Raw genomic sequence first — 7,500 nt, 5'->3', positions numbered from 1 at the left:
AGGTTTCACATATCTTCTCTCTCGTTTTCTATTTCTTTCTGGATATTATGTATCCACAGGGTTTGTTTTGGTGGTATTACTCGTGTTTGGATGAGTCTTAGAGAGTATCCAGCTTCTCTTGTAGCCACACAGTGGCTGCTGCATATATTATATCCTTTAACCTGGTGATATTGACATTTGTCTCTGTAGCTATTAGTTTTGTGACGGCCAGGCTCATGCTATTTATTATTGATGTTGTTTTAGTATCAATTTTAATTTTTGGGAGGTACAATCGGTGGTCCATACTGAGATATGTGGCCTTCAGTTCTTTGACTACATTGAATTTTGGATTATTATCATTATTATTATTATTATTATTATTATTATTATTATTATTATTATTATTATTATTATTATTATCGAAATTCCAGTTTGACCGAACTCGTGAAATGCTTCGTGGCGTTTCATCCCACCACTTTTTCGGAGCTCGAATTTGCCTTTAATCCAATGTATTACTATCACCACGACCACCACCACTGTGAACAAAACCACCGATCTACTCGACAACACAAACATACGTAAAGTCTAACACGAAGCGGTCCATGAACAACATGAGCAAAAAGAAAACATTCGTCATTGTCACACATAGAAAAAGCAAAAAACATACTTAAGCCTATACATCAACACTTCAAACTATTTCGTCTCACCAACATATGGCAAACCAACACTTAGGGAAATTATTCAAAGATAAAAAAAAAATACACCGCCATGAAAAACATATATCTTGATGAAATATGTAACACCATTTAACAAACAAGAGATAAGAATTTCTCACACTTAAAATTAATGTAATTTTTTTCTCACATGCAACGTTCTGTCGAAAATACCCTTGTACGGCATAGGCTGTATAGAAATGCATGCTATGAGATCGCTTTTGAAGCAAAATCACTTGCTGAACAACATTGCATTTGTTTATCTCAGAAGACGTTCATTCCAGGGCCTATAGATAATTCCCAGGAATCCCTGTTCCGAAGAACAATGCCTATTAAGGTTAAATTCTACAGGCAAGATTGTGGCATCAACTCTACCAGCCCTAGATGCGCGTAGAGCGACGAAACTCTCAACGCTTACGTTTTACGTGAAACACTTACCTAGCTAACGGCCCATGCTATTGAGAAGATCGTCCCGGCGCTCTTCTTCTTCTTCTTCTTCTTCTTCTTCTTCTTCTTCTTCTTCTTCTTCTTCTTCTTCTTCTTCTTCTTCTTCTTCTTCTTCTTCTCATTATTGTTATTATTATTATTATTATTATTATTATTATTATTATTATTATTATTATTATTATTATTATTATTACTTCAGTAGTCTTATTTTTGTCACGTGTTTTGACTGCACTACTGAGCGCAGCTCGGTGTGCCTTGGATGCCAGGAAACCGGCCTTTATGAGTCGGCATAACTCGAGAACGTATTTTAAACATCATTTTTCTATCACTGCCTTTAGTAATCCGTTTTTGTGCCACAATTTGAAACCGATAATAGTTTTATCAAATTGTTATGGCGTCAATACAATTCTGCTTTGAACATATATTTATGCAGTCGTGCATTGCATACCTCTTATGCATGCAATGGCCAGCAGTGCAATAATATTATTGCGGTTTTATTAATACAACAGGCATCATAACATTTCAATTTTCTATATATTAAATAGTTGACACCATATCTAAGAAATATATTATGTGTCTCTGTGTGTCTCTGTCTTGGTATGTCCCCCACCAACGCTTGGCAACCAACGTTGGCATGGGTATGTCTCTGAAACTTAGCGGTTCGGCAAAAGCCACGATAAAATAAATATAAAAAGTACTGCAGTCGATTCGTTCGACTGAAGTCTTTCAAGAAGCTTCCCGAACGTGTCCGTAGATTAATGACTGCAAAATGTAAAAGATACGAGATAAAGATATCTAATTGTAACAAAAAATATATATATAACATATATCGCATATACACAAATGTATACATATATGTACAGATACAGACATACATACAGAACATATCATATATATATATATATATATATATATATATATATATATATATGTATGTGTCTGTGTGTGTGTGTGTGTATACATACTGAAGTATGCATATGTATACATGCGTGTATATATGAATATATGAGCCTACATATACACATTTTCATTAATTTGGCATTCAGTTCTCATTCAGTTATTGATTTACTTTGACATTTGACATAACTGTCTATGCACCTTGACACTCACGTTATTGTCTACTACAGTTTTCTGCGATGTTTTTCATCTTTAAAAATTGTATTTAACAAAACAAAAAACTGTAATTTAGTATTACCGTGTAGAATTGTTCACAATAAATGAGTTTTTTTTTAAGCTTCACAGTTCATTAATTTTATTGCAACATATTTCTTTAAATATAATTTACTAGAAGAGTGTAGCAGAATGTGTAGTACATAATGTCTAGCAATATCTAGTCACTTCTCATTACTTTCTTATTTCACATCCTGCTATGGTCGACTTGCCGTATTATCCTTTACTCCATACACAATTGATAATTTAGGGATGGTCAAGTGCGGGTGCCTATCCATTTGGCTATACTTTGCTGATGTATATTTGTGACCAGTTAATTATGTTGCAATTGATTAGTACTTAATTCTTTGTTAACTAAAAAAACAAAAACATTAACCAATACCCAGTCACCACTAGCATATTTCTTTCCAACTAACAACAATTCAAGAAATTATCGTACTGCAGCAAATTATCATTAATATGTTCTCACGAGTTTGAGAAAGGCAGTTCTGCAATTTCTTCGTCAACAACGCTTCACAAATAGTGTGTTTATACCGATCAAATGTTTCTGCTGTACATTAGCCTCCTCTCTCTCTCCCTCCAAGAAATCGACGGTGTGTGATACATCATGCACCTATTCAGGGTGCATGATGTATCACACACCAAGGGTCAAAATGATCGCAGACCAACGTGAGATGAACAGTGCTCATCAGGAACATAGGCAACATCCAGTCTAGGAAATGAAACGATGCTCTAGAGGACGTAAGTGCATCTTCATAACTACTAGGCCACGCATATCAAAATTTATCGTTAATAACAAAAATATCAACATACCTAATGAGGATATTCGTAAATGTCCGTAATTTTCCCCACTGGACATACTTGCTTTGTGTTCTGAAACGCGTCCCTTGAGCCATGTATTCAATCAGTCTGTTATACAATTGACCCCAACTTCACTTGGCATTGCTGAAGGAAATTGTATGATACCTTAGGTCATTCAGCGATATTTAGATGATTATTCATACCTCCAAAGACAACTTCATAACACTTCTTTGTACGATGAACAATTCTACAGCGATATATATATATATATATATATATCTTTTCAGTTGCTGAGGAAGCGCTTTTTAATACGTATAAAAATATGTTAACTGTTTCCATTGGTCTCAGTAGTTGATTGAAAGATTTTGCTATCGGACCTGAAAGTATGAACTCAGCAAGATTTGTAATTAGATAGCTAAGAGCCGTAACATTCTGTTGCAAGCTCTAACAATTCTGCGATTTTATAACCTTAGGGTGCTATAATAAAATCACAAAATAATTCTGTAAAATATATCAGAAAAGAAACAAGATAATTCATAAACGCTGGGTAGTATAACAACTCGATTTTTCGCAGAAATATTCCTGGGATGCGAAGGAATTTTGTCCTTTTGTTAAGGTGTATACATTACTTGCTCTCAACTCTATAACCATGATAAACAATAATAATCATTCAATATAAAAGAAATATAAAGCGCCATAAAAGTTAAATAGAGGACTACATGGCGACTGTTAAGTTATTCCTTCTTTTATATTTCAGATTGTTTCGGTTTGTCTTATTTTCCCATAGTTTCACGCTGTCATAATACATTTCTATAAGGTTTAAAGTGAAAATACAAAGTCACTATAATGTTATCGACAACGAAAAATGCGATAAACAATATCGAAAGACGGGAAGATAATGAGAGATATAGACTGCAATCTCTGGGTTGTAAATTCAATGCAAATTCATTCAGTTAATAGTTTCGGACGATTGCTGAATATAATTTACCTCTCTTAATCTAAAAACACAATTTGGACATTTCATCGAGGCTGCAACGAAATGAGTAACGACCACCTACCAAGTGACTCAGAAATATAATTACCTCAGACGTCTACATCTATCTAAATGAAAAATAGTAATATACAAGTTTTCGTCCTTATAGAAATGAAATAATGATTCGAATGTCAACTGAGTGGAAGCAAATGACATACATTAATCAATTACTCTATATATTTCCGTCTTTCGTTTTGGATTCAATTTTGTTATCTATAAGGTTACAGTCACCTTATAGATATATTTGTTGAAAATCAATTGGCTATATACTTTGGCTACATACCTTGGCTACATAACTCTGGTTTTGCCGCAGTAATTCAAATCAATGGTAATATTTTATACCACCCAAATAGAACATTTCGATATCGAAATGCCAAATATCGATGACTAGCACTAAGAAAATTTACTCCTACAAATTTGTTTCTGTTTTCACACACACAAATCAGTCTTTCATCATCCAAATTCGTTTCATTTGTATAGTTTGAGAAATAATGCAACGATTCGACACTTTTGTCTTTCATCTTTGTTGAATCTCGTCGACACTGTTATGTCCTTCCTTGTACTCACTGTATATGCCACCTTATAACATAGATTATAACGAGGTTATAACAACCCAAATATAAACAACACGTAACAAGCAATATCTTTTATCAATGACTTCTACGACTGTCTTCACAAAGCGCCTGCACACACCACGCTGTAATTCTTTATTTGGCACCTAGGCCATAACACAGAGGGGACAACACAAGGACAGACAGAACATCACAGTGGGGACAAAAACATAAAACGAATGAAAATGAAAGATGTATAAAAATAATTAAATTAATGATGATGAAATGGGCACATTGAGCCTGACTCTCAAACAGTATCGTTTAACAGTTAAATTCTACAAATTAATAAATCTTTCTTACACTCACCTTTTTCATTTAGCATCGTTTTTTTTTAATTTTGAAAGTCTATATTTTCTCTCTTTTTTTTAATAAAATTTTACTTACTCTTTTCAACATTTCACTAAGCATTTCAAATCTTCATACTCCACGACCGATGGTAATTCGTCGAATTAAATTTCGACTCCTAAAGGGTCTATACTACTTCCGAACAGTTCTTTCAATTTCTCGTATCTCACTTTGTGAATAATTATTCCCTTTGTGTGTGTTCTGTATACTTCTCCGGTGGAAACCTTACTCTTATGATAGATTTAAACTTCGTGATCTGCTCGATTGCCGTGCTTTTGGCGTATGTAACCATATGTCACTTTTTTTTTTCTTTTTTTAACTTCCGTTTGCTTCAGTGACGGACCTGAGCTGTCCGAGCGAGCCCTTCCACGTGGTTCCTCTTTTCCTGCACTAACATAAACGTCAATGTTTAAGCCTTCCACATCGTGTTGCAATGACGTTTCTGCCTCCACTCTAACTTCCATTGTTGATTCTGCTGGTGTGCCGAGCCTGTTCCTTCTCAATCTCAATTTCCTTCATCCTTTTCTGCTTTTCTGGTGGAGAGCTCATCCGCTCTTTCCTTTTCTTCCTATTCACGACAGTGAATGATTCCTCGGCTCTATCTTTCTCTCCTTCCGGGACCACCACTTCGGTACTCTGTAATTCACTCTGTTGTTTCTGCCCCTCCTCTTCGTTTTATTTCTGGAGGCACCTCGCCTTCATGTGCCCCTTTTGACCACATATGAAACATGTTGGAGGGCTTCCTTCCACCACTACTCTTTAATCTGACGTCGTCTGGGAGAAGGATCTCCACTGTGATCTCGTACAAGTATTTTAAGCTCCTTTGTATGACTATCTCGAGGTCATACCCCCACAAATTAACTTTTTTGATTCACGTAATCTTCAAGATTTTCACTTCATCCTCCATTCTGTTCATGACTGCAGTTTTTTCAGCTGCCAAAAATGAACGTGAAGCATGAGCGATGGGTTTTATGCTATCGTTTTCCTACTTGTGTAATATTACCGCTCCGATATCACTTTCGCTAGAATCTGATGCTACTACTATTTTCAAATTTGTATCAAAGTGCGACAATGTAAGTTCTGATTTTAAAACATTTTAAAATTCTTCGAACGATTTAGGACATCTGTCATCTTTTTAATAGATTGTTTAGGGGTGATCTCAGTTTATGCATGTTTGGTATGTATGTTCTTTAATAGTTCACCAGCCCTAAGAATGCTTGTAATGTTGTAATATTTTTCGTGGTAGTCATGTTTTGTATTGCTGTCGATCTTGAAGGATCTGGTCTTCAACCATTTTTATCGAAAACATTCCCAAGATAATCTATTTGTGGTATGAATAATTCGCATTTTTCCACGTTAAGTTTGAATGCATACTCCTTTATCTTCTTAAAAACCATTTTAGCAGGTTCCTCATGCTGGCCTCTAGGCTAACTTTTCATGAGTATGTCATCCAAATATACTATAGCGAAATCCGTATCTGCAAGCATCGTGTCCATTACCTGTTGGAAAATACTAGATGTCACGTTTACCCCGAAAGGAAGTCGATTTAAATTATATAAATCATTATGAGTGTTTATCGTTTATAATTTCGAACATTCTTCTTCGACTTGTAACTGTAAATACGCCTCCAACAAGTCCAATTTTGAGAAAAACTTTCCTACATTGAGTTTCGCAAAATTTCCCATGAGCTTGGTAGTGGATTATGGTATGTCCATAAACATTCATTTAGACCTGTTGAAAAGTCCGCTCATACTCATAATTTAACTGTGGGGGTATGGCCCAGAGGTAATGGTGCATATCAGCCTACCAGACCTCCACAAAATTGTTGACAAAATTTTTCTATCAGATGAAAGCAGACTGAGAATTATGGTGGAAAGTAGACCTCCGATATGTTTTGCCTGTGGAGTAAGGGGTCACATGAAAGACAAGTTTTCCCCAGAAACACGAACAGGAGGAGGCGGAGACAGAGCGTTGGGAAGAAGAGATTATAATGGCAAAGGAAGAAAAAGAATTTACAGGGGTAGAAAAGAAGAGAGAAAACAGCGAATCTCCACCGATAAAGAAAAAAAGGCGGAGGAAAATAAAAAGGAAAAAAAGAAAAAAAGTGAAGAATCAACAGGAGATCGAACGGAAGGAGGAGGAAAGACAGAAGAGATTAGAAAGTGACAAGGAGCAACAAATAGAGAGTGAAACACCAGCAATATAGGCAGAGAGGGAAGTGATACAGCCGAGAAAGCCATCGAAGGGGGGGGGAATACGAAAGAATGATGGTGCAGTACGGAAAGAGTGTGGAAATAAAGAAAAGAATTTCCGAGATGAAGGGCGTGATAAGGATTAATCTGGCCGACAAGGAAGAGAACCGGAATATGAAAGCAGTGTTACTGGAAGACGAGCGAGTAGC

This window comes from Octopus bimaculoides, chromosome 3, assembly GCF_046866305.1.
Source record: "Octopus bimaculoides isolate indiv1 chromosome 3, ASM4686630v1, whole genome shotgun sequence".
In the NCBI taxonomy this organism is placed as follows: domain Eukaryota; kingdom Metazoa; phylum Mollusca; class Cephalopoda; order Octopoda; family Octopodidae; genus Octopus; species Octopus bimaculoides.
Note: the sequence above shows the minus strand (reverse complement) of the source record.